We start from the raw sequence: 26,571 nt of genomic DNA, 5'->3' as shown, positions 1-26,571 counted from the left end.
TGTAGAGAAGCTGCCACTTACAGTAATTAATTAAAAATGCTGAGGACACAGGTGGGATGAAATCCTGTTTTTTACCAGGACCAGAGAAAAAATGTGCTCTAGCTGCTAACTCAGCCGTCAGAAATAGCAATCCATCCTTGGATTTTGGTGTTTTAACAGGCAGCCAAAGAGAACCGGAAAATTGTTCCTTTGAGCATTCCTGTGATATGTTAGATCTGCAGCTCAGCATCTTCATCTGCCTAGCTTGGGTGCGTGGTTATGTCAACCACTTCCCCATGTTGCTCGATCTCAAGTTATTTTGACATGACACACCTAAAAAACTTCTCTTAAGAGAAAATGCTTCAACGTATTTTATTTGCAAGAATTGCAACCCACATCTGCTATTAGCCTTTGCAGTTCCCCACTGGCCCCTTAAACTGCAAAACCACAAGATATTTCTGAACAACGAAAATATAGTGACAGAACCTGCAGGTGAAATGGTTTAAATCCTTACACACAGGACATATAGTCCTGCTCTGAGCAGCTCACCACCATTAGCTTTGAATATGCCCAGCGTTATAAGGTTGGGAACTTAATTTTGGCAGGTTAAGATTACCCAGCAATTGAGCAGAGATGTTGACAATTTCAGCAGGATGGTTGTAGGTAAAAAGACTTTTAAAAATAGAATATTAGAACCTTTGGCTCCTATGAACTTGTCAAAATATACTCATATACTCAATATACTGCTTGGCCAGCATTCCTCTTCTGAGGTCCCAGGCAGAAGAGTGACAAGAAGTGCATGATTCTGTCACTACAGGAACCCTCACACTTTGGTTGAAAAGAAGATATGTGCTATAGCAGCCAGCAAAATGGCAATTATTTTCATTTTTTACTATTTCTAATCTCCAGGAATACTGTCTGAACATTACAAAATAAATCATCAGAGATGGACAATTTTTTGCTGTGTGCTCTCCAAATATGGAAAACTCAATGGAGAAATCATCCCCACAAGATAAAACATATTAAGCAATTGTTAATTTGCTGGCTTTGGCCAGTTCTTTTGTCATTTCCAGGGCCTTGACTGTATGAATTCCATTAACACAATTGTTCATTATTTTCTTCCATTTTACAGCTGATTCCCATACATCTACATAGTGATCTAGTTCCTCTAAAATTGTCTTTTGATGTGTATAATAGTTAATGAGTTCTCAAATAAAAACACAGGTGCATTAACCAAAGAGTTTACAAATGCTTTTAATTATGGGAACTGGATGCAGAGCACTCAGCAACTGTGACCTTTGGTTCAGGCTCTGAGAGTCTCATTACAATAGAAATGTCCCAGCAGCAGCAGCAAACAAGGGTCAGCTTTGTGAAAGATACCTATCAGCACCTGCTGTCAACAAGTCAGGGCAGAATTAAATACAGCAGCTAAAGTTTTGGAGTTGGTCTGACCTTGTACTCCTATCTGAATGGTCCCAGGATAAAAAAAAGGTTCGTAATACCAACATTAAATGGTCAACTGCTTCCCTCTAAGCAGGATAGTACTCTATGCAAACAAGAATAAAATGTGTTATTTACTAAGGTTTCACTAACATTTTAATTGGAAGAAAATTCAAAGTAACACTTCATAATGAGGTGAATTTTAAGTTCATCTATACACCATGAACAAAATTTACACCTCATGATCTTCTCTAAAGTGAAGTTTAGATTGGGTGTATTTTTAGTATGTATCAGGCAGTGCTTGACAGAAGGTGCCATGATGGAGGTGGACATTAAAAGATTGTTTATTATGAAGTGTTCATTTTATTGGATGGAGAAGCTTTATAGTTTGCTGGCAGTGAGGTACTAACAGAGCTAAACCTTCTGGAAGAGATGGAAATACAGCAACACAAGCTTAATGGAGCAAATTCAAGTACTTTTAGCTTGAGGTAAATCTGGCTGAAGTCTGGGAAAAGTGGGACAATCCTCCAGAAGGTCAGAAGTTTGCAACATATCAATATTTGACATAGATGTGAATGCAAAAGAGTTACTCCCTCAGAAGAACAAGAGCTCCTGGTTCCAGTCTGTCCATGGGCAGGACAATTGCCAGCAGATTCCTTCCTGGCAGCTGCTGTACCATGCTGGTTCTTATGAGCCCAATGGTTCCAGTGCAAGCAGCAGGCTGGAAATGCAGGGCCTGGGCTTATGAGCACCAAAGCTTCCAGTGCTTGGAAGGGTCTGAGCATGTTTACAAACTCTGGGATATTGCAGGCTGCTTCCCTGCAGACACCTGAATCCCACTCTCCCCAGCTGCAGGGCGAGCTCCTGAGGAGTGGGGGCAGCCAGTGGGGTGCACAGACATGGCACAGGTACAGCACTTTCACAGTGCTGAAACTTGGTGTGCACCTCGGGGTGATCCAGGGAATTCCTTCTTCACTTGAAGCTCTCTACTTAGCCCTGAGCAACATCTATTTAGCCTCTATAGGACTCAATTTCTCTGACTGTAGTGTGACCATACAATAATACTTCCCCAGCTTTAAAGACTATTGTGTATACAAACCTCTGGAGTATGTGGAATGTTAACATTATTATCATAGCCATTTTTCAGATTTGGAAATCCAATAAGCCCCTCATCTGTGATATCTGTTGTGGGCATATGTGTTCTATTTTACCTGTGTCCTGAAGCAGCCCTATCATTTGACAATGCTTGCTTAACCAAGAATTTATTTATTTTAATTCATATATCTGTAAACTCTTATAGCTTATTGATGCTTGAAATACTAGTTTGATTTCTCTTCTCATGTCATACATAACAACATTTTTTTTGCTAATTTATACAGCATTGCCAATAAATGCATTTGACATATGTTACCCTGATGCATTTTAAAAAGACATTATGTAGAAACAAAGTCAAAGACCTGTATTTGACAAAATGGAAACACACAGGAATTAACTTTGAGAGATTTCAAGTTCTTTCCATTCTATGGAACAAAAAGAGTAATGAGGATTCTCTACATCAATACAAAGATATTTAGCACTCAAAATCCAAGTCAAATAGGAATCAAGCTTAGGTGAGAAGAAGACTGCATGCTGACTTTTGCAGTAGTATTACAAATTTCCCACATGACATTCAATGAAAATGCATAATATTAAAATCATAGCAAATATCTTGAAGATGTCAAAGCTAAGATTATCTTTTCTTTTACACATCTGTCACCAAATTTACGTTCAGCAGTGTCACTGTGAAAGACTAGGTGGAAAGTCTTTCACGCTCTTTGGAAGAATTCAGTCCCTTAACCCCTAATCAAGAAGATATTTTTTCTCAATTAGGATGGGATAAGCTGCACCCAATAATCCAAGACTTTGATAACATATGGTGCAATATAAATGTATACATCAGTAGATATTTGTTTGAATTTCTCCCCAAAACACCACCTGTATAATCACAGACCATTTAATGAGTGCTTCAATTAGGGTAGCCTAGGTGCCTCATTTGATGTAAACAATTTTGCAACAGTGTTTTGAAAAAGTGGCCCAGTACTTCATATCTGGAATATTTGCTATTTCTTCGTACATAGCTAAAGCTTTATGTATGTCTATATAAAATAATCTGAATTTTGAAAATTCTGTTCTTCATTCATGCATCAAAAAGTAACCAAAAGATGGTGATAGTGAATCCATGGTCAATTTTCACCATGGTTTAAGGTTAATGGATGGGTTTCTAAAGGTTCTATATGAGGATCACTTTTTAATATGTTTACAACGACCTACAAAGTGCAGAGAAACAAGTTTAAAAAATACGTGTGAATAGGCCAAATCATAGTCACCTTTGGTGAAATCTGGAGAGGTCAGAACATGAAAAGGACTGAATCAGGTTACTAAAATCATCAACACAATTAAGAAAACATCTCTGCTAATATCTGGAAAACCACTTGAAGAAAATATAGTGTTGTAAATAATGTTTCATGTATAATCTTGTCTTTATCAATGGGTTAAGCATTATTCTGTGTTACTGTTGTGATAATGCAAAAATGCAGATTGCTCAAATGTCTCATGGCAGAGGGAGAAAGGAAATGTTATGGACTGCTGACCATGAACTTTCACTCCATGTACAACTATTCTGAAAGGAAGTAAATAGGTTCCTGAAGTACATAAAAAATGGGATGGTAAGTAACACAGAAAATATCTTTTATATTGTCACTGATACTTCTTACTTTAGGCTGTTATCAGAGAAAACATACTGCAAAAATAGACAGGTTGAGTGTAGATAGGTAAGAACAATTTATTGGTATGGGAAAATGTCTACTTCAAAGACTAAAAGATTATTATGTTAAAAGATTAAAGGGGAACATGATAAAAGTGCATTAAATAAGATTGAACTGAGAAAGTAGACTTTAAAGTAGACTAGGAAATCACCCTTCAAATCACTGAAAGTAAATATTTCTATGCAATAAACATGATTTCTACCCAATTTGTGATTACATAAGGGAAGCTATTTCCAGAGCATGGCTTTGACTATTGAAATTGAGAAATCTTGAAAGTGTTTGGATGAACAGGTAACGAATGGCCCAGTAATAGCACTTATACCTATTCACTCTCAGGTTTCCTTTCTTTCTGTGATATTTGGAGTTTGATTCAGTCACCTGGGTCTAAGCATGCATATATCCCTAGTGCAGTTTGAGATATGCTATGTCCTATTGACAATGGGATGATGACTCGGTTACAGTGGGGAGTCTCGGATGACTCTAGGCATTCTAGAGAGTGACAATCTACAGACCTTAAAACTTACCACTGCCAAAGGAAAGTCTGATCTACAGCAACCACAGGTCTACTGTAGTGTGAAACATCATAAGTTTCTACTGAGTACTTACATAAGAATGAAAACAACTTGGTGAAGAAAAAAACATTCTTAGTGAACACCAAAAAGAAAATTACTGAAAACCAACCTGTAGTCAAATCATTACTTTCAACAACACATTCAACAGAGAACCCAGATTCTGCAAGACAAACTCCAAAGGAACAGAAATACAGAAATTATTCAGTTCTCCCTTTGGTTGCCTCTCTCCACCTCACAGTAGGTCATGCAGCTCTGAAGGCGAGTGGTAAAAACTACTGCCTGCTGACTTGCAGGTCTATAATATTGCAGCAGGTACTTGATAAATATTTTCCTGAATATACTTCTAAGAAAAGCTATTATGTTCAGACCTGAGGGGGTATATTTTCACTTCAAACCATTTTCTTTATGGATAAATTTCTTCTTTAAGTTCTGTTGAACTACTATAATCCTATAAGGATCAGTTTGTCTCATTTTCCAATGAAGGTGATGCTGAAAAAGAAGGGAATATAAAATATTGGCTTACCTCATTATGGAAATCTGATTTCTGCCAAAAAAGTGAAAAAAGTATTTTACCCATTTAGAACATTCTGTCAGGAACATAAACATACTGCTTCAGGAATGTTACATTTGTGTGTATAAACAAATATTATTTTTATTTGAAGGAAATACCTTATTAACTTATTCATGTTAATTAAAAACCCAAGAGATCCTACATCCTAGCAAGAGCAAACAGTGGCATTCATCATAAACAATAGAAATATTTGAAATTTGAAAGAGCATAAACGGATTTCCTTCAAATTGGCACATTTTTTTCCAAACCTTCTGTCATGTATAGAAGAAGGTTTAATGGCCATGTTACCTGAAAAGGCACATCTATAGTGGGGAAACAGACAACTTGTTAGCGTCTGTTCTGAGGTAATTTTCTATCCCATTGTCATTAAGTAGAAGATGAATCCTTTAATTATACTTTAAAATTCAGTCATGCTGTTATCCCACTAGTTAATTCAATTAAAATGAACCCTTGTTAATTCAATCAAAAGGAATCAAACCAACTCTTGAACTGTTTTTCTTCCTTGTGTTTTTCTTTTGGAGGAGGTCTGAGGGGATAAAGGGAAGCAGGATGAGCTAACACCAGGATGCTTGTCCTAGACCCTAACAAAGCAAACCTTACACCCTTTCATGCATATAGAGCAGCTCCCTGCTGAAGGAGCCCTTCACTATTTCAGTAGCTTTTCCACATGCTCAGAGTTTTGTCTGTCATCCCCTTGTCCATGTGCAAGCAATAAAGATATCATCAAATCATTAGATATGAGGTTAAAAATGGTGATGGGAATGGGGGATGATTTATTTTATATGATGTGCATTTTTGTTTATGCATTCATGAAGGCCATGTCTGCAAGATCTGTAATGCCAGCTTGCACACACTGCACAAATATGAATAAATGAATAATTGTTTTGATAATATTAAACAGCATGTGTGATGTAGCAGAGCAACATCTGTTATTAACAGTATAAACAAAAGGAGTTTTTACTGATTGCGTGTCATTCTGCATACGGGAACAATGTAATAGGCCCAATTTGGTAACTCGTTGCAGACAGCAGGAGGGATTGTGTAGGCCTGCTGTGAAAAACAGGAACAAGATTAGAGCAACAGTTCTTTTAAATGTGGAAAGCAAAAAAGCTCTGTAAAAGTGCTAGAGGAGGAAAGAATACAATGTATATAGAATTGCTTGAGCTCATAGAAACCATTTCTCTTTTTGAATATTATCATCTTCCCTTTATTTTTTCCTGTGTCCTGCAGTGAGCTGAATAGCACTAGCTAAGTAACCTGGATTTCAGAGGAATCTGTCAATGTTAAATACTTTTAGGCGCCACCTAAGATAATAACTATACAGTTATAATATCCTTTATGACACCTGGAAACAGGAAGGATAAAAAGAAGTATTTCCTGTTCTAAATGTATTAATAAATCTTGATTCAGAGAATGATAATGTGTACTGCGAATTACACAAAAATGCAGAATTTGGTTTTGGCTATATAGTTGAGCAGAAATAGTATCTCACTGCTGCTTAGAGAAGTGGTGTGACTAAACACAACCATCATTGAGGTCACCATTGTCACTTTTCTGATCCCAAGATGAACTTTTCCAAGAAAATAAGCCAAGAGAAAAAACACCTCTAAGGTTACTTTTCTATTGCTTAAGAATGGTGAGCCACTTTTCTCTGGGGAAGAATGAACACAAAAGTAAGTACAAGAGAAGTCAATGGACTACACTGATGAAGTTACCTGTTCTAGAGGCTGCTTGCTATATAAAGAACTGTATGGTGAAATTGGACCTTCTGTCCTCCAAAATCATTTATAAATCAGTGTGTCACAGTGTCTGTCTGGGTATTTCCTCACTGGTTTTACTGCATTATCACTCTTTTGCAGCCACTTTTGTATAATTATTTCTTTCCAGCTATTGATTGGAAGCCCTCAGGTGTGTCTGAAATTAACCCTGTTCTGAATCCATACCTGAACTCCACACTCAACACCACCCAGCTGCAGGATCTTTACCTGACTTATCTACAGCTACCTCATAACTTGATCTCTATCATATATTTAAAACCATACCCAAAAGGAAATCTCCTTTCTTAGCTAAACATATCAAATGGCTGCCCTTCAAGAGCTTTCTGAAAAATTAGAGTGGAACATCAAAACACAAGCAGCAAAGTACTCTGGAGAAAGAGTAGTACAGCTGTGTAAAAATGGAGGACTCACTCCATTTCTCACACAGAACAACAAGAGTTCTGCTCCTTTCATCCCACCTCCTGATGATATGGACTCTCAGTCCTGAGCTTGCCTTCTTTAGAATGCAATCATGAATAGGCTTTCAGTTGCACAGTGTGTCTGAGACAACAAGTAAATGGTTATGTTCTCTGACTTTTACAATTCTTTGCTTTCATTCAAATATCTAGTTGTTTGGGTTTTTTTTTCTAACATTCATAGAACTGTAAATGTCTCTTTCAATTATTTCATGTATAACAGAAACTTGGAATTTTTGTGTATCTTCACTTCTGAACAAGGCAAAAATATTTCATTCCATGCCCATCATTTGTCTTTGCATTTCACTTTTGAATTATTTGTGTACAAAACTGAGAACATCACACTGAGCTCATGACATCACTGCAAATATAAGCAAGCTTTTCTAGTGAACATTCTGTGAGTTGTAGCAAACTGACAAGTGTGAGTCTTGCACGGGTATGAATATGAATTCTTCCTTGTATTCCTTCTTGATGAGCCAGAGTCGTTTCTTTAGAAAGGTATAGGACATTTTCACGAATATTCCAGTATACTAACATAATCACTAAAAGACATAGCAACCCCAGAGAGTGGTACCTTCAATAAATATCAGGTATTTTACCTGAATCACCAGTGAATCTTAGCAATCTTCCTAGAACAGACATCAATAAATATTTTCATCTACTGCTTAATCCAGTATTCAGTACAGAATTGAACAGGTCAAACAGAAAGCATACAGCTTGCAGGACTGGGATAGCAATTTTCTTCTTGAAGCAATTCCAAAAATATTTGAAAGAATAGTGGGGGTGAAAGAGGGATGTTTGCTGTTTTCTAAGCAATTAAAACCCGTCTCTACCTGATACCAAGAGGACAAAGTAATAAATCTTATACTGTCAATCAGAATTAAGTTAGCAAGTACCATGGGAGGATTTTTAAATTATCACAGCAGGTTTTCATTGTAGTCTTGCCTACTGATTGTTAATACACCTTATCTCTCAAAGATTCAATATTAGAAACAACACCCTGTACTCTACTTCCACAATAAATGAAAACTACAACAATATAGGGAGATCCTAAAATCCCCACAGGTACCAAGGAGAGACATTTGGAACAACAGAAAAAAATGGAAAATCTGACCACTAGCTTTTCAGAAGTTCATTCACACCCTTCAAAGCAGGGTTTTAATGCATCTTTTATGGACCTTAGAGAAAATGGAACAAGACCAGTAATAGCAGAGATAAATTTTGTGGAAGGTAAAAACCAAAATGACAGTCTGGTCTCTGCTTTCTGAAATCAGGATGCCAGACAATCTGTGTTGCTAAAAAAGTGCATTTTGGTCTTCCTATAAAGAAGAATCTTAGCTTCTGAGAAAGGCAATATAATCCCACTGCACTTTCTCCTCTTCTGGAGTGAAGAAGGTAAGGTATCCCCTGATGCATTCATTTCTGTGTCATTAAATGTCTTTGCAGGACAAAGAGTCATAGCATGATCTCTTTATAAACTACCACAGAAAAGAAGGCCTTTTATATCTGAGATGAGTGACACAAAATATTATTTTCACTAGGATGTCTCATAAACAATACTGATATATCCTAATGTAGGATATAACAGTACAAGTTTATCCTTAAACATTTTTTTCTAAACTGTTGTTGGATATAACTATGCAACACTGTGGTCACGCAATTGGTACAAAGTAAATGTAGCTTCAGAAAGGAGTCACAGTCCACACTTCCTAGTCTGAATAATATTAAAGGAAAGGAATAAATAAATAGAATATGACTTGTGAAATCAAACAAACAATAACTCCTTCAGAAAGTACTTTCAAGATACAGTATCTAGAAAGAGATTTTTTTCAGATAAAACACCAAAGGCAAAAAACCCACACTATTATTTTCATGCAGGTTTTGAGAAATTCATTTTTTGTCCAGTATTGCATAAAAGAATTTACAACGTTTTCACTGACATAAATGTCTGTGACTTGATTTGCATAAAAGAAAAGGAAACCAGGAGTTGTTATGGCAGCAAAGAGCAGGAACATGGTTGCAAATCTTTCTTCCATCCTATGTTAATTAAATGTACCACAGTGTGTGAAGTAGCTCTCAGTAAACTTGTATTTTAAAATTCTTGAGTGTAATTGAAAAACTCACTGCAAAGAATGCAAACGACTGCTGGACAGATCAAAGAGCATATGAAGAGTTATTTAGCAGGTTGGCTAATGGAAAGATAATGGCTTTTATGAAGATGATGGAACAAAAATAAAGCAGCAGACCTGAGGATAAATTAAAAAATGGAAAGAGGCCTTGTAAAATGAAGCAGTAACACAAATCCATTAGCTGTAAACACTGGGTAATATTAATCCTGTAAATGGTACTCCACGTCCATTTTGCACATCATCTTGGGTGAAAGGTGGTAGCTTGTAGCAGAAAATAGGTGCTCTTTTATTTTAATGGTCCTGAATAAGGCTGTTGGCCATATTGACAGCTGTGCTGAGTAGCAGCTGGTAGCTAGGCAAAGTTGTTTAATGTTTATAACAATGAATAATAGATTTGTATGGTTTAGAACTAAAAGCTTTTTTTATAAGTATCTCGAATAGATATTCTAAAATGTTGGGAAAATATTAATTCAAAGGTAATTTTCTATAAAAATGAAGTTTTATTGAAAGAAAAGACAGAAAAAGGAGTAAGGCAATTTTCCATACCACATACACTGATTCATTAATCATATGCTCACTTAGAACCATAAATTAAAGTTTAAAAAAAGAAGAAAAAATTAAACATTTTATTTACATTAAATAATTATATTAAATGAGGGAAATACAAAGGACGAGGATATGGGGCCTGATCTGGCTCCTAAATGTTTTCAGTAAGAACTGATCAAAATCAATAGTTTGTTAAAAACATTAAACATTATTGAAGGCAGTGGAGTCCATTACTTTATTATGAAATGGTATAATGGTATGGAGTCAGGTTTTTATTCTTCAATAATTTAAAAGAATCTTGGGAAATTAATCTTCCTTCCTTCCTTCCTTCCTTCCTTCCTTCCTTCCTTCCTTCCTTCCTTCCTTCCTTCCTTCCTTCCTTCCTTCCTTCCTTCCTTCCTTCCTTCCTTCCTTCCTTCCTTCCTTCCTTCCTTCCTTCCTTCCTTCCTTCCTTCCTTCCTTCCTTCCCTCCCTCCCGGATAGATGGAATAGATGGAATAATTTAGAGACATAAGAGCACCAGTGCTTAAAGGTAGGAAGAGAGATAATCAACATGTCTGATTGATTGTTTAGTAAATTAATCTTTTAAGTCGTTAAGTAAACGAATATTATTTAATGGTGTGTAAAGTTATTACAACAACATTAAAAAAATAAAATTACCCCCCCCACACACGTTTAAAAGGGGTAAATTGAAAAACCTCTCAGTGCCTTACTTTGTAAAAAACTTTAACTCATGGGGGAAGAAAAGCGATTTTGTGCATTGTGTTCTGTAACACTGAGAAGAAGAAATTTCTGCAAAATCTTAGAAAAGCTTTCCTCTATTTCTTTTTGTGGAAGAATGTTTCATCCACCTGACTCATCAAAGGTCCTGGAGCAAAAGGAATTGGACACTGAGGAGCCCTCTCTAAGAAGGGTTCAGTATTTAGTAAGATAATCTCACTCATATCTCACTGGAACTGACAATAAACCAACTACTTGGTGCATTGACAATTCCTATTTTCTGTTTTTCAAAGGCCTTTTTAGACAGTTGCCTCTCCACAGGTTGACTTTTATGTTCATACATGGATGATCTTAATGGATTAACATTACATTTGGATGATCTGCCAAATCTGTGTCTTTGGAAAGCCAACTCTGCCAGAAAAACATCTTTTTTCATTCTTCCTAGATCCCAATCAGTAATCTAGAAGAGCACATCTTCAGGAAAGTCCTGTTTTGCCCCTGAGTTTGATCCACTGTAAGCTGCAAAGTCTAGTTTACATTTAGAATCCAATAATACTCTTCAATGGTATACAAAACAACTACTTCATGCTGAGAATTCAAGAAATAGAAATAGGTGAAAGTGATTGGGTCACTTGCAATCTCAATATCTTTTAGGTCATGTCATTGCATGAAGTCAGTAATATGATGTAACATCTTGGCAATATCTTATCCAGTCTTCAAAGGAGTTTGATAAAAGAAGCTTTTCTTTAAATGAGAGACAGAACAAGGACTGAAAAAAGACATAACATGTTTCTCTTTAAATGAACTCTTTATTTTGAGGAGGAAAGGAAATCTCTTCATATACTGAAATAGGTTTTCTAGTTTTAAAAGACTATCATTATGAAATTAATTTCTAAAGAGCAGAATTATTCTGTCAAAAACTAGGATTTTAAATTACTTTGAACTAAACGAAACATCAGCAGAGATCGCCCTGTGTTTCACAAAGCTTATTTTGTGGTATTTCATAACATTTTTTCATGCTCAGACAAGTTAATAAAGAAAACTGCTTATCCAATGATGGCCAACCACAGATACCTGATGTGCTATTGTAGAGCTGCCAACAGTTCCAGAGTTCTTCTCTAAAACATCACCTGGGTTTCCTATGTTGTCAAGCTATGACATGCAAAGGCATTGTAAGTGCTGTGGGTAATGAAGTTTCTAATCATGGCTCTGAAAATGCCATCAGTCTCTAAATTTTCAATGCATGGTAGCAAAAGAAAAAAAAGAAAAGCAGAGAAGTTTCTCCCTTTATAAAGTTAGAAAGAAAGTTAAATGAAAAGCAAAAGACACATACACCATTCCACTGGACATAATCTCTGCTGATATAAGTGAGAATTAATATTTTAAAATTATTATTGCAGTTTTTAATAAACACAAATACTTTTTCATATATTTGTATGGACATTTCTGGTGGTCAGGTATGGAATGGAGCTGAAAGGAGTTGTCATTTTTTTTATGTGCATTGGAAAAATTGGAAATTGATATGGCATTCTGTGATCTCCCAGGCATTTTTTTCAAGGGAAAAAAAAAAAGGAAAAAGAATGGGGAACTTTTGCATTTGGCTTTCTAACAGGGAAATATTTGATTTTCTGGATTTTTTTTAATTTTTTTGAACAAAAAATAAAACCACATATCTTAATTTCCATCAATATTGATTGAATGTATGCAAGAGAAGATTAATTATTAGGAAAAACACGCCTGTCAGATTTAGGTATAATGTTAATGTATGACATTCAGGGTCAGATTCAGGTAGGCAGAGAGCAGACCTGCACCAGTTCATGGTCAAAGACAGCATTTCTGCTGCCCAGTGACTTCATCCAGGGACTTTATCCAGCTTTGAGGAACACATACAGTTTCACTGTCCTGTACAGTTCATAAAAAAGAGTTCAGTTCATAATCCTTCCCTAATATCACAATGCTTCTCAGGTTTACTGTCTATGTTCACCCTGGGCTATTTTCATTTCCTACACCATACCTACAATGAAAACTTTTGAAGACATTTGAAGACATTTTGAAGACATGGCCAATCACCAGTGTAAAATTCTAAATCATGGCCATTCTCAAACATCCTTTGAAAGGCCACAGAAATCTAAGATCTTCTGACTTACAAAACTAATAGAAATTCATGTGAAGTTTAGTACTTATTAGTTATGTAGTACTCATTTATTTACACTCATAGTAATTAATTTAATTAAATAATTTATGAATGTAATTAATTTACACTTATAGAAAGCCTGTGAAAATCTCTGGATGGGTAATAAAGAAAAAAGAAGAAATTGTCCTGTCTCTCTAAGGGAAAGACATGCAGAAAAATTAGTTTTTACCCACTCTGTGAGTGATAGCCCATGAACTGACTGGTGGGTGCCCATGCACATAGCTCAGTACACTGCTCAGTTTGTCACAGCGAGTCCTGGAAGAGGCTGCTCCTGTCATGGAGGGTGCAGTGGTTTCCAGGGCAAGGATGCAATGGAAACAAAGGTTTATGAGTTTTGCTGATACCAAAACAGATAATTTTCCCTATGCCTTAGGTTTCAGCTTTTGTATTTTTCAGATTCTGTACTGCCTTAGTGTGTAACTCTGAACTTCATATACAGGGTTAGTAAGTTCTTCTCATGGTTCAGTTAGACAAAACAATCCTTTTCCAGCCCAAGAACCAAGGACACCATTGCAGCTTCAGGCCCAGAAAATGTAAACAAATGTGATTTGAGGAGAGCAAATTGGGAGGATGGGATTTCATAACCTGAAGCTGTAAATGGACAATTAACCCCAATATATAAATGGACCAAAACTTAGAAAAGTGTGAAAACTCGTGACTTGGACTCCATCTTGGGTGGAGCCATGGCCAGGCTCCTGTACTGCCCAAGGTATATCCTTTGAAGGCCTTTTAATAAATACCACTTTATTCCTTCAACATTGTCTAACCTCTGTTCCAGGTAGCCTCTTTAGGCATCATCCTAAAAATATGTAGGTACTCTTAGATCTTCATGCTACAGGAAGCAACTTTCTAGCAAAATTAGTTTTAAGTTTTGACTGCTGAAGGCTTCTAGTTGCAAGTGCATCAAATAACACAGATTTTCTGAACTCATTTAGGCTGTGTCCACTTATATTTTTCTCAATTTCTACAGGAAAATGATGGGCTAAGTAAGTAAAATGTGCTATAATTCAGAGAAAATTAAACAGCTTCTCTGTATTGGACACATGGAATGTCACATTTCCAAGGGTGGACACTGAAGAATTTCATACAGGTTTCTTGAAAGAGCTAGGAATAACCATCATCTTACTTTATTTTTTACATTGAAAATTAGTTGCCAAGCCACTTGGTCAGGTCACTCCTCTGCCATCACTGGGGAGACAGTCACTGCAGGAAAGGAATTCTTCCATTTGTTTTTCTCCATTACATAGACAAGAGGTCTAAAAGAGCAGTGAAGACAAGATGACAAATGGTAGATGAGCTAATCCTCTCCCTTTGGGACTAATAACAATGTGCTCTAACAGTGCAGAGAAAAGTGTCCCTTGGTGAAAATTTGGAGTCACTTTTTTTCCCTAGGGAGCCTCCTGTCTATTCTTAATGACAAAGAAACTGTGGTGGCTGTCTATTGTCTTCCTCCTGAGTACACAAAAAGGTTATGTGCACATTATAAAACTCCAGAAAGGAATGGATCCTCTGAAATGTGATGGCTTTTATTGCATCATGTTGTTGCTGCTGCTTGCCATCTTCAGGTGCCCATTCATTTCAGATCACACAGTGCCTTGTTCCAACCTGTGTAACAAAACACAGGGATACAGAAGTGTCACTAATAATAAAAATCTACAGCATCAAGAACCAGTATTTATTGTTGCTAATATTTACTAAGGCTTTGGTTTGATATATGGTGCTTCATTTCAGGGAAATTCAAATAAATCCTTGTGCTTTTGACAAAAGCATGATTTTTAAAACTGTAAAAGAAAAAATATTTATTCATCCCAGATATCTGCCACCTGAATTTATCACTTTGTTTCAAATTTGAATGCGCACTCAAGATTTTCATGTGTGATTTCCACAGATGTTTTCTTTGTACAGAAAGAGATGTGATTTTAAAAAGTTGAATTTTGTGCTATAAAATTTTCTTATAATTAGTTTAATGCTTTCTTTACTGGTAGCATAACTGAGGAAAAATGAAGTTATGTAAGAACACAGCTCATAGGGTCTAAATTATAAACAAGCCACCTAAGAATACTTGAAGACAAGTAGTAAAATATTTTTCAGATTTATATGTATTGAAAAAACGATTTGCGTAAAAAAAATTCCTCAACTGATTTTATTAACTTCACACCTTTTTTTCCTTATAACTCCAGTAGACATTCATAGAAATTTGGATCTTTTACATTGTGTGTACATCTTATTTGGTATTTCAACATCCAGAACTTGCATTTCCAAGTCAGCACTAATATGCATAAAAGCAATTGGAAGTTCACTGTAGATCAGATGAGACACGGGGTGTCTATTTCTACTCACACTAGAAGCCAGGTAAGGAACTGAAATTTAAGACAAAAATATTGGTCAGGTCAAACTCAGACATGCTCATTTGGGTGAGAGATATGTGTCTGGAAAACTTAAATTAGGCATTTTGACTGCAATGCAAAGTCATACTTATGAATTCTGTGCTTTGGACTCAAGTGATCCAGGCAACTGTGAACTGGATGGCAACTAGGCTGATGGTTGTAAACAAAAAGGCAGACAGACAGGCAGAAAGACTGAGGCAGACAGAAAAATATGAAAGAGACTGAAGAATAACAGAAAAAACTAAATTATATTGAGTTGTTTATGCGAGACATTCTCAGAAAATTTACTAAAATTTACCTGCTATTGGTAACTTATCACTTGACGTTTAACTTTCTATGCTGCCATTTTGTGGTAATACAGAGAATTCACAAGAATTCCAATAGTATATGGAAATTCGTGCATGCCAATATACATGGGCAAAATCCCCAGTATTTGTAGCGATTACAAACAGTGTAGCATCTCTTAATTCAGTCAAAGATTAAATATATTTTTTCATGCCATTGGATTCCCAAGAAAAGGAAGAGTTAGAAATCCTCACAGTATTCCCTCATTCTCTGAGATCCCACATTAGCACAAGTAGAAACAGTGCTGCATACATTTCTGATATATATATTATCTTTATAAAAAAATTAAACCAAATTAGGAGTTATATACAATCTTTGAACTTAGAGCAGATTGCCCATGAAAACAAGAAAATTTGTGGCTGCTAATGTTCTCTATTACTTGGACTCATTCTTACTGCTCATTTGAAAAAAAACCAAAACTTTTAAAAATTACTAATAAGTTTTAAAAACTTCAACCAGTTGAACTATGTTTTTACAGCCTGGACACGTGCCTCTGACTGTTCTGTTTGTTTTCATTTGTGCATGTCTTTTTTTAATCTTTGCCAATACAATTAGGTTATCTTGAAGAACAGAGGAATGAGGTCAGGGAAAACATTTCTTGGCAAAATTAGACAATTCTGAACATTTGCCCAGTGAACGTCACCCATTTTGTGCACTTCAATGAAAAAGGGTTCCTATCCAGAAGATAATGAGTATGCAATTAATGGTCATCTCATAACATATGCACACAAGGGATTATAAAAAGGCTGGCCAAACTTCTGAGCGCTTTTGGTTCAAACTTTGGATTGCTTGGACTTGTAACTTAATCATGCCCTTATAACACAGCTTGTTGTTGCCATTTGCAAGTCTTATTCATCTCCTCATTGACTGTTACTGCAAAATATTTTTTCTTGTAACTCATTGCAGCATCCAGCTTCCAGTGAGATTAATGCAAGGATCACAATTATGTCACCTCTTCTTCACAAATCAAACAATGCCTTTCTATAACCCAAATTCCAACTGCTGATAATAGAGTGGTTCCAGTTTTGGCTGGGTTCAGCTTTTCATACTGCTGTCCTGCTGCTGGCTTATCGTTTTTGGGTTGTCTGGCTCCTGCTTCTCTCTCCTGTTGCAGCTGGGTTGGCTTCAGGCTATGATGATTTTGCCCGCAGTCCTTACCTCCTGCTGTTCTATCAAGGACAATAATGCTTGAGGCTGAACCTTAAATTTCCAAACCCTTTATTCTGCAAAGCCTTAAGGCACATTTTACTGCTTCAAGAACCAAATCACAGAGTGATAAATTGGTAGGTTTGTATTATTTTCTAATCTTGGGAAATGAACTCATTTGTGGCAAACCTTGAGCAGAGTTGCTATAAAGACTGTACAGCCTAGATAAAAGTGGATTTATTTTTTAATACAAGAATTTCTAATTTCATCTTTCATATACCCCAGTTCTCTTACAGAACTTCTTTTGGCAAAGAGCAAGTTGTCTAATACTGTAACATAAAAACACTGTATGCATAGCTCCTTTCTTGCAAGTGCAGGGAGAAAACCTGCAGTAGGTGATACGCCATTCACAACTTTTTGACTTTGTAAGTTTTCTCAGGAGAGTTTTTAAAACATACACTCACCAACTTGCAAATAAATAATTAATTGTCAGAAGACTGTGCTCTAGTTTACCATTTTAAATTTGGAATGATAGCCACTCAGCGATCCAAGTAATGTGTGTCATGTAAATCCCATATCAAGAGTCAGAATCTTTTTTTCTGTATCATATTTGTTGCATCAGATCAATAACAGCTTTGTAAAGTTTAAATGAAGTGCATATGTTATTTATAATAATCGGAGCTTTCTGAAACGGTGCTGCTTTTCCACTGTGTCCATTGTCCTATTGTTTGACTCTCCTCTTTTGTTCCTTTGCAAGGGAGAAGAGAATATTTAGAGATCCTTCTAGCTCCATGTATTCCTATAAAGCAGTAAGTTCAGTCATTAACAAAGAGCTTCAGATTTGGAATAGTTCAGTGGAAAACTATCAAGGTATTTATATGATTAATGCTAAAAGTGGGTAACTACCTTGATTGGGACTTAAAAGCAATAACCTTTATTTATCCACAGATTGAACATTTTATATTTGCATTGAACTGACTTAACCCGTTTTGATTTTCGTACCATTATGTCTTATTTCAGTGTTAGCAATACAACCATAACCATTTAGAAGTCCTAGAGTATTCCAAACTATAAAAACCTGTCAAATTTCTTTTTAAAGATTCCTTTGGGCTTAAAAAGCACTGATAATCACTAACAGGAGCAAAAGCAATGCTTTTTACTGAAGAAATATGTCAAGAGAAAGAATGCAGCTCACTGTGATTTAGATTTAGATTTAGATTTAGATTAGATTTAGATTTAGATTTAGATTTAGATTTAGATTTAGATTTAGATTTAGATTTAGATTTAGATTTAGATTTAGATTTAGATTTAGATTTAGATTTAGAAGCGGGTCAAAATACATATTGTCTACATATACTGAGCAACTGATATTGCCTTAAATATTGCATTTTTAGTACTGTAGAAGGAAGACATTTAAAGATAAAGCTCTTACATCAACTTGACTGCAAGGATAAATGTGTATGCATGTTTGTGTTATGAAATAGATGCAAAGGACTCTATGTACAGTATATAAGGTGCATATTAGATATAGATACAGTTGCTCCCATGTCAAGCATCTCAAAACACTCTCTAAGGAGCACTGTTCATAAAGATAAATTATTTGACTTCTGGTTTATATAAAGAAACAAAAATATCGCAAGATTAAATCTTCATTCTTTGCTTTATAGTAACTAATAGAAAATCACATATTGACCTTTGCAGAGTACTGATGTCAGTCTGTGACTTTTCCAAAGTTGCTCTAGAGGTTTGTGAAAGAAATCCTATGCAGTTCCCACATACTCTGTAGGACCGTCCTTCATTCTTGCTACAGATACTCAGGGCTACTAATCACTTTCTCTAACGTTGATCAATAACTATTGGTCAAAAATCATATCTATAAAATGTTCCAAGTTGTCATTGTTTTGAGTGATAAAAGCAAGTTCTACATTTCATTTACAATGAAATGTAATTGTAAATTACAATTACAAAAAGTACCAAAAATTATAGAAAACACCTGATGTTTTATCTTGAGGAAAAAAAGGCTCCCTTTTCTATAAATTCATAGTTCAGGGCACTTTGAATGCTCCAAAGTTTCAGAGTTAAAGTACAACAGAAGCCAATCTTTATTTGAGAAATAAAAACATATGTTTATCTCACCTTCTAATCTTGTTCTTCTGGCTCCAGCAATACACCCTCAGCTGCCAAGCAATCTGAATGTACATCTGCCTCCAAGGTGTATCTGCCTCCAGAACTATACAGAAAGTGGCCAGCTGTGATGACATATAAACCAAAAAATACTTGGAGAAAGTGAAGAAGAAGCAATGTCTCAATGACACTTTTGCAATACATCATCTGTGAGGGGCCAACACACCAAGTCTGGCTGCTAATCAGAGCTGGATACAAGCCATAAAGTTCAGCTACAAATGCAAACTTTTCTGAAGCCTGGGGACATTTGGCTTCGTGCATTCAGTAAATAGAGAAGGGCTAGTACTAAGTGTAAGTATTTTAGCTCGTATAAATTAGGGGAGTGTTCTGGTGCAGATGTTTACTTCAGATTGGTGTCCATTAATACTGCTGTGTGAGGACACAGCAGGAAATAATTGCATATTGAAGACTATTGACAGAGTTGTCCACAAACCTACTTGTTCTGTTTAATAGGTTTATTATTTGGGATATAATTTTTGGTTCAAGAAGAGAACAATGGGCTGGCAAAAGGAGGGAAACTGTCCCTTCTCTGTGTGGCTACAGAATCTGATTTCACAGAAAGCTGTGGGATGTATTAGGAATCAGTAAGGAGAAACAGAGAAGCAATTAGGAGCTTGCAGCCCAGGCAGAGAAGCTACTGAGAGAAGAGGGCTGCAGAGAGCTGTGCCTTGGCACAGAAAACCAATTTCATAATGACCAGAAGGGAATTACTGAGTTTTCTGTTACTTAGGCAATCAATATCTTATCCAGAAGTCCTGACAACATGGACCTTCTCAGCAGACAGAGGAGGCAATGAAAGACTGAATTTAAAGCCTTTTATTTTCATTGCTTTTGCCTATTTTCATTGCTTTTGAGTTTTCTCTTCTTTAAAGATGCTTATTTATATCCTAATGAAAATTTAGTAGATTTTAGGTTGATTTATCTCAAAGATAGATAGCTTGAAACCACATAAAGGCATTCATTTACAAGACATGGGACACAGAGAAGGTGAACTTTCTTTGTTCTCACGATAAGACAAAGAGAAAACCAAAGTGTTTATTTGTTTACTGTGCTCTGCACTTTGCTCTGAAAGAATATTGTTTTTCACTGTTCATGATTCATGCCAAATCTTCATTCAGCTTGCATGGACCAGATAAAGAAGAATGATTTGGTTTGTATTTTACTTTTTTATTTTGTTGTTTACATGGAAGTTCTTTGTATGAAGACATTCTTCCAACTCACATACAGATTCCCTGGGAGAAGTCGAGGTTGAGATTGTTTGGGAGCTGTTCTAACTCAGTCTCCAGTGGCAAAACAATCTTTCATTAAAAGAACCACCAGGGGAAAAACAAATATCTCTTTTATCCCCCTCTCCCCCCACTCCTCCAACAATGATTTATCCAAAGTTAGAGGACTGCACATCCAGCAGATGTGTTTGTCTGCACTATATAAATCCATTCTCCCAAGCCTAGGCTGAATATGTGTCACCTTTATGTCTGGAAAATGCCACATCCCACAGGGAAACTTGTTTCCAATTCTTTGCCTTGTCACTGTCAAGCATCTGAAGCCTGGTGCTCAAATATATCTTTTCACCTTCTGTCTCTCAGCCTTCTGATCATTCAGACCCCTCTCCCTTTGGTTCAGGGTGAGGTACCATACACTGGAGATATACAGCCTGATGGCTTAGCTGCAAAACTTGGCAGTGTTTCTCTCCAGGGTACAGGTGCTAAGATTATAAATATCTCACTCTCAGGGAAGCTGGATGGGAAAGAGTATTTGTGATGGTCTCAGAAGCAAGTTAACCCACATCTAGAAAGTCCCATTGTGGAACACTTCCCTTTTGCAGAGTGGTTTAAAAATTCTTTGTTGAGCTTTGTAACCTTGGAAGAGCCAGAGCAGAGATAAGTGAACACAGCAGGTGGAGAGTAGGAATCTTGTTAGCTCAATGAAGGATAATTAAGTTATAGAATAGCTTTCTCCAGTGTTTGTTGTTCACCTGAGGGCTGTGGTATTGTCTGCCCTAGCCAGAGGAAAGGCAGGAATGTGGCAAATGTCGGTCAGGCTGGTGGCAGTAAAAGGCTGATGATTGAGCAAATGTCAGCAGTAGAGTCTGAATTACTTTGGCCTTTCAATCAGGTGGGTCCAGTGACCCAACAAGGAGGGTTTTGTTTCATGACAAATCATGTTCAGCAGCAGAACCTCATATTTCTTCCAAATTTCCCTGCAGGTCTACACCGTATTCTGTCTCAGATGTTACAATGAAGAAGGTTAAATGGACTGTTAACTGGTAAGTCTTGAAAAAACAAGCCAAACTAAAACAGAAAACAAACATACAAAAATGCTGAAATTTTTGGTTTGAAAAGGTTACCTTTTCTTTAAGAACACTTCAAGATCTGATTAAATCTCTAATCTGTATAAACTGCTAAGGCACATGATAAGGACACACAAAGAAGGACAACAATTGAGTACAGGAGCAGTGACTACAATAAAGACCTACTTAAAAAATTTGACCACTTCCAGTTTCTGCTAGTGGTTGTTTTAAGAAATAACTGATATAACTGACTGGTGCTTGCACTGAACAAGATATTTGAATTTCCTGTCTTAGCCTTTGGAGAGCCTTGTAAAGAAATGCTTTTTGAACAGTTTAAGAGTTGTATTTAAGAGAGTATTTTTTTTTTGGGTGATTTGAAAATTCTTCCCCTTTTTTGTCCCTAAGTGTTATTTTCAACTGGTGTTTGATCTCAGCTAGGTCTGCCTTCAACATTAGAAAAGTTCGTGTAAGATCTTGCCTTCTCAGTTTCTTTTTGCACACTATTTATTTTTTTTCAGTTTGCTCTCCCCAAGTCAGAAAAGTCTTTGAATCTATTTTACGATTTTGCTGTTGTTTTTGTTTTTCTTTTATTAGAAAATTCACTGAGATCTTCTTTAAATCTAAGTTTCCAACAATTGTCTCCTAAATGTAACTTCTCTGCATCTGCTCATAAGATTTTATAGTTTATGTTCTTTCTCTGGAAAAACCCTCAGCACAGCTCCCAGAGCTTCTTCTCTGCCAAAAATGTAACTGCATAGGTACATGAAGGTAGATTTCTATCCTAGATCTGCAAAAATAAACCACCTCTCCTCTGCTGTTTATCCATTTCTTGACAGCTTAGCACTCAGCTTCAAGTGACCTTCTTTGAGTCATACAGGGAGCCTTTTTTCAGAGCTCTCTCACTGTCTGTGTCCCAGCAATGAAATCACAGAAATCCACATTCTGCATACATGGAAATCCTCAGTCCTGGCACTGATTCTCAGTGTTATCTATGAACATGATCTACCTAAGAAGAGCCTTTCTGAAACATTTTGCCAGGGTATTCTGTCAAAACAGCTTTCTGGATTTACCTTTGACACCTACAAGTGAATGACTTTCCTCAGGCACTGCAAGATCTATTCTTTCTCTGCTAAAGAAGTATTCCTGTCTATCTTTTCCCTCAATCACTAGCAACTCAATTTCTGATCTATTCTTGCTTCATGTGTGTGCAAACCTTGCAGTTTTTGTAATAAGCAAAAGGAGCATAGAAACAAATTTTATTTTTTTAATGCTATCCTACTTCTTTTCTTTCCTTGTTTGTATTTAATTTTGTAAGTAAAAAATTGTTTGTGCCAGGAAACTCAGGTCCTCTGTTCTGTTTCAGATCCAGGCCACCATGTCAAGAAGAATGGGAGTGAGCTCAGCAGTCCTTCCAGCTGTCCTGTTAAGAAGCTGTTCAATTACTTAGAGGAGAAAGGCATCAGTCCTGAGCAGGCCTCATATGTGAATGTTAGTCATTGCCAGATGAAGCTGTTACACCATCTGTTCTTCTTCCTTATGACTGCAAATCTTTTTAAGACCCTTCCTCAGGATGACACAGGCAATGAAGATACTTATAAATGCACAAATTATTGTATAGCATACTGAGCATGGATATGATAGATCAAATTAGAATCCAGTAAATGCTTGATATTATACTTCTGAGACATGGATTCTCTGGCCTATTTTAGATACCTATTCTAGATTTAGATAAATGTACCCCAAGGTGCCCTCTATGAATTATACAAAGATGCTACGTTGAGTACTTGTAGACATCTGTGCTGTCAACTCTAAAGTTGGGCAAGATGAATACCATCCATAAGGCCTAAGAGTAGTAGGGCTGCCTGCAAGGAGAAAAATCAGGTTTATCCACTGTTCATTTAATCTCTAACAGCTCACTGGAGCACAGAGGGCCAGAAATCTTGGGTTTGGTCCATTTCCTCGCAGTCCTGCTTACAGCTGTGGCATCTCACACTCTCCCAACTCCTGTTCCACACATTTCTCCCAGCTCCTTCCAAATGGGTGAAGTTGCTGTGCTGCACCATAGTCAGAGACCACACGTCCATCTCTGCTAGTCTTGTTACACGACATTCCTCTTGCAGCTCCATGCAGATCTTCTGCTGGATTAACCCAAATCAAACTGTACTTGAGATACCAACTCAAAGAAGGCAAGGATCAGTCCCTTCCTTACATTGGAAGTTCTAATATTCTGTATTAAGTGAGGCACAGAATGAAATTGCAGTGCTAACCATGCACAATTTGACAACAATAGTTAATTTTATGCATTAGTAGACCATTGGAAAAATATGGATTGCTATGCGGATATTCAAGACAAGGCACAAGTATTTGCAGGAAGATAATGTACATCAAACACAGAATCTATAGAAAAAGAAAAATCTGCTGTGTTCAACTCTTCTGTATTGTAACCATATTATTTCTTCATATTTCTATTTTCATACAAAGCTACAACAAGCTTAGATTGAATATTATAATGACTGCAATATTCTGAAGTATGTTTCATGTAAAACAAATTGCATGCAAATGATTCAACTCAGAAATGGGGCATTTGTACTGCCACTGTATTCTGGGAGCCTTAATTCCTGTCATTCATGGGGCCTGTAGTGATTCCTGATAAATCAAAACACGATCTCACCCCATGGCCTCTCTCCCACACTCTCGGATTTCCCTCCCTTGGTTGGTACCACACACCTCTGGGATTGTGTTAGGGCCCTGCTCATATTATGGACAAATATTGCTCTGGAAGTCCTATATCCTGGGATACTCCAAGGTTGAAGTCAAAAGGCTTATCTAAGAGAACAAAAAGATGTAACATTAAGCTGAATAACTCCAGTAAATGCAATTTTATTTGATAACAATTTCATTTAATTTTTATACTAATTCTCAACTGATTTCAAGGATGTTCTTATTTCGCCAGTATTATTCAATGTCCCATAATTTTAGACATACAAGTGCAAGTCATTGTTTCCAACAAGCTTGATCCTGAATTCACACAGCTATTAATCAGTTTAATATGCTTCATGTTGCTAATTTGAAAAGCACATAAGGAAGAAGTCTGTGCAGTACAGATATGACAATTAGTGAAACAATCCTTTTTCTAAAAATGTGCTTGGGTAGTACAAATTTTACCAGAAACTTTGTCTCCTTGCACTAAAGAAGAGTAAAAGAGACAGTTGTTCTCATGCCAACTACTTTTGGTGCCAGAGGTAGCGATAGAAATATGTTGCCTCTGGAGGTTCAAGAATATTTCATAATCCTCCCCCTCCCATCATTATTTTCCATTATTGGTCCCTCTTCTCTCTTCCTTGTTATCGTCTAGAAAACAGGCAAGTGTGCAGACGCAATATATAAAACTTAAAAAACCAACATGTCCATAAAGAACTGGTTGTCTGCCTGAAAGAAAAAAAGAGAAAATGAAAGAGGAAATGAAACTCCAAGAGAGAGCAACTTTGACTCAAATTGTGTCATGCTGAGGTGCAGTATAAGATTCTACATTGTACATCACATTAAGTTCTGACTTCAGTTAAAATTTTAATGTATTTCTACAATATTTGTGTTTGATTTCTCTTACCACATGTGTTTTAGAACTGGTGAGATAAAAAAAAAAAGGCCCTGAAGAGTTTGAAAGACGGGGAAATAAAACTTCTGACCACAGGAATTTGCTGTATTCAAGAAATGAAGAAAAACAACTGAACAAAGTTTTTTTCTTTCCTAGATTATGATGATGTATATTGGCTGAGCTCAGGATCTAGAATCAAATCAAATAAAGACTGAATTTTTGTGAGATCTTTTACAGAATAACAGTATAACCTGAGTTGGAAGGGACCTAAAAACATCACCAAGTCCAACTCCTGGCCATGCACAAGATCATCCCTAAGAGTCACACCACGTACCCGAGAGTATTGTCCAAATTATTGTATTCTGCTGGAACTGCTTCCCTGGGGAGCCTGCTCCAGTGCCCACTCACCCTCTGAGTGAAGAATCTTTTTCTAATACCCAGCCTAAACTTCCCCTGACACAACTGCATTCCCTCAGGTCCTGTCCGTGTCCCCACAGAGCAGAGATCAGTGTCTGTCCCTCTCTTCCCCTCCCAAGGAAGTTGTACCTGCAGTGAGGTCTCCCCTCAGTCTCCTCCAGGCTGAACAGACCAAGTGTCCTCAGCCACTCCTCACACGGCTTCCCCTCAGGGCCCTTCCCCATCTTTGTTGCCCTCCCTTGGACACTCTGCAATCGTTTAAAGCCTTTCTTACATTGTGGCACCCAAAACTGCCCCAGCACTGGAGGTGAGGCTGCCCCAGAGCAGAGCAGAGCAGGACAATCCCTCCCTTGCCTGGCTGGTGATGCTGTGCCTGATGTCCCCAGGACAGGGTTGGCTCTCCTGGCTGCCAGGGCACTGCTGGCTCATGTTCAACTTGTCACTGACCAGGACCCTCACCTCCCTTTCCATGGCACTGCTCTGCAGCCTTTCATTCCCCATTCTGTCCATACATCCACAGTTGCCCCATCCCAGGTGTAGAATCAAATTCACTTTCCCTTGTTGAACTTCTGCTTGGTGATTGCCCAGCTCCCTAATTTTTCCAAGTCTCTCTGCAGGGCATCCCTGCCTTTGAGGGAATCAACAATTCCTCCCAGTTTTGTCTCATCTGCAAACTTCCTTGGAATCCCTTCCAGTCCTGTGTCCAGATCATTTATGGTGATGTTGTAAGAATATTCTTGTAAGAATATTAATACTAAAGGGATTTCACAGGTAAGCAGAATTATGCCCAGGCAGTGTTTTCCTAGGAGTTGTGGTTCATGCTGCAAGTCAAAATTTCAAGGAGAACTTTATCAGCTGGGTGCACTATAAAACATTATGAATAAAGTCATAGCTCTCACTGAGCTGAATTCAAAAAGAGTCCTCATGTGTTGTGAATTATTTTTCTTTGTCCTTTGACTGAAACGTGTTCTTGAGAAGGATGAAATTGTTTCAGGTGTGTAATGGATAATGTGTTTAAA

General features: G+C 36.9%; 1 long non-coding RNA gene across 1 annotated transcript in view; it reads left to right on the top strand.

The window, feature by feature from the left end:
- LOC148224500 (uncharacterized) overlaps positions 1-25,371 on the top strand; it is a 106,317-nt gene extending 80,946 nt beyond the window's left edge. Inside the window, exons 10-12 of the long non-coding RNA XR_015802725.1 lie at positions 17,824-17,936; positions 19,230-21,516; positions 22,904-25,371. This is a non-coding gene — a long non-coding RNA (uncharacterized LOC148224500). The remainder of the gene's footprint in view (positions 1-17,823; positions 17,937-19,229; positions 21,517-22,903) is intronic.
- The last annotated feature ends 1,200 nt before the right edge of the window (positions 25,372-26,571 follow it).

The sequence above is a fragment of the Sturnus vulgaris genome, chromosome 3 (genome assembly GCF_052056855.1).
Source record: "Sturnus vulgaris isolate bStuVul1 chromosome 3, bStuVul1.hap1, whole genome shotgun sequence".
Lineage (NCBI taxonomy): Eukaryota > Metazoa > Chordata > Aves > Passeriformes > Sturnidae > Sturnus > Sturnus vulgaris.
The sequence above is the reverse complement of the archived record's forward strand: the minus strand, read 5'-3'. Positions and strand labels throughout refer to the sequence as shown.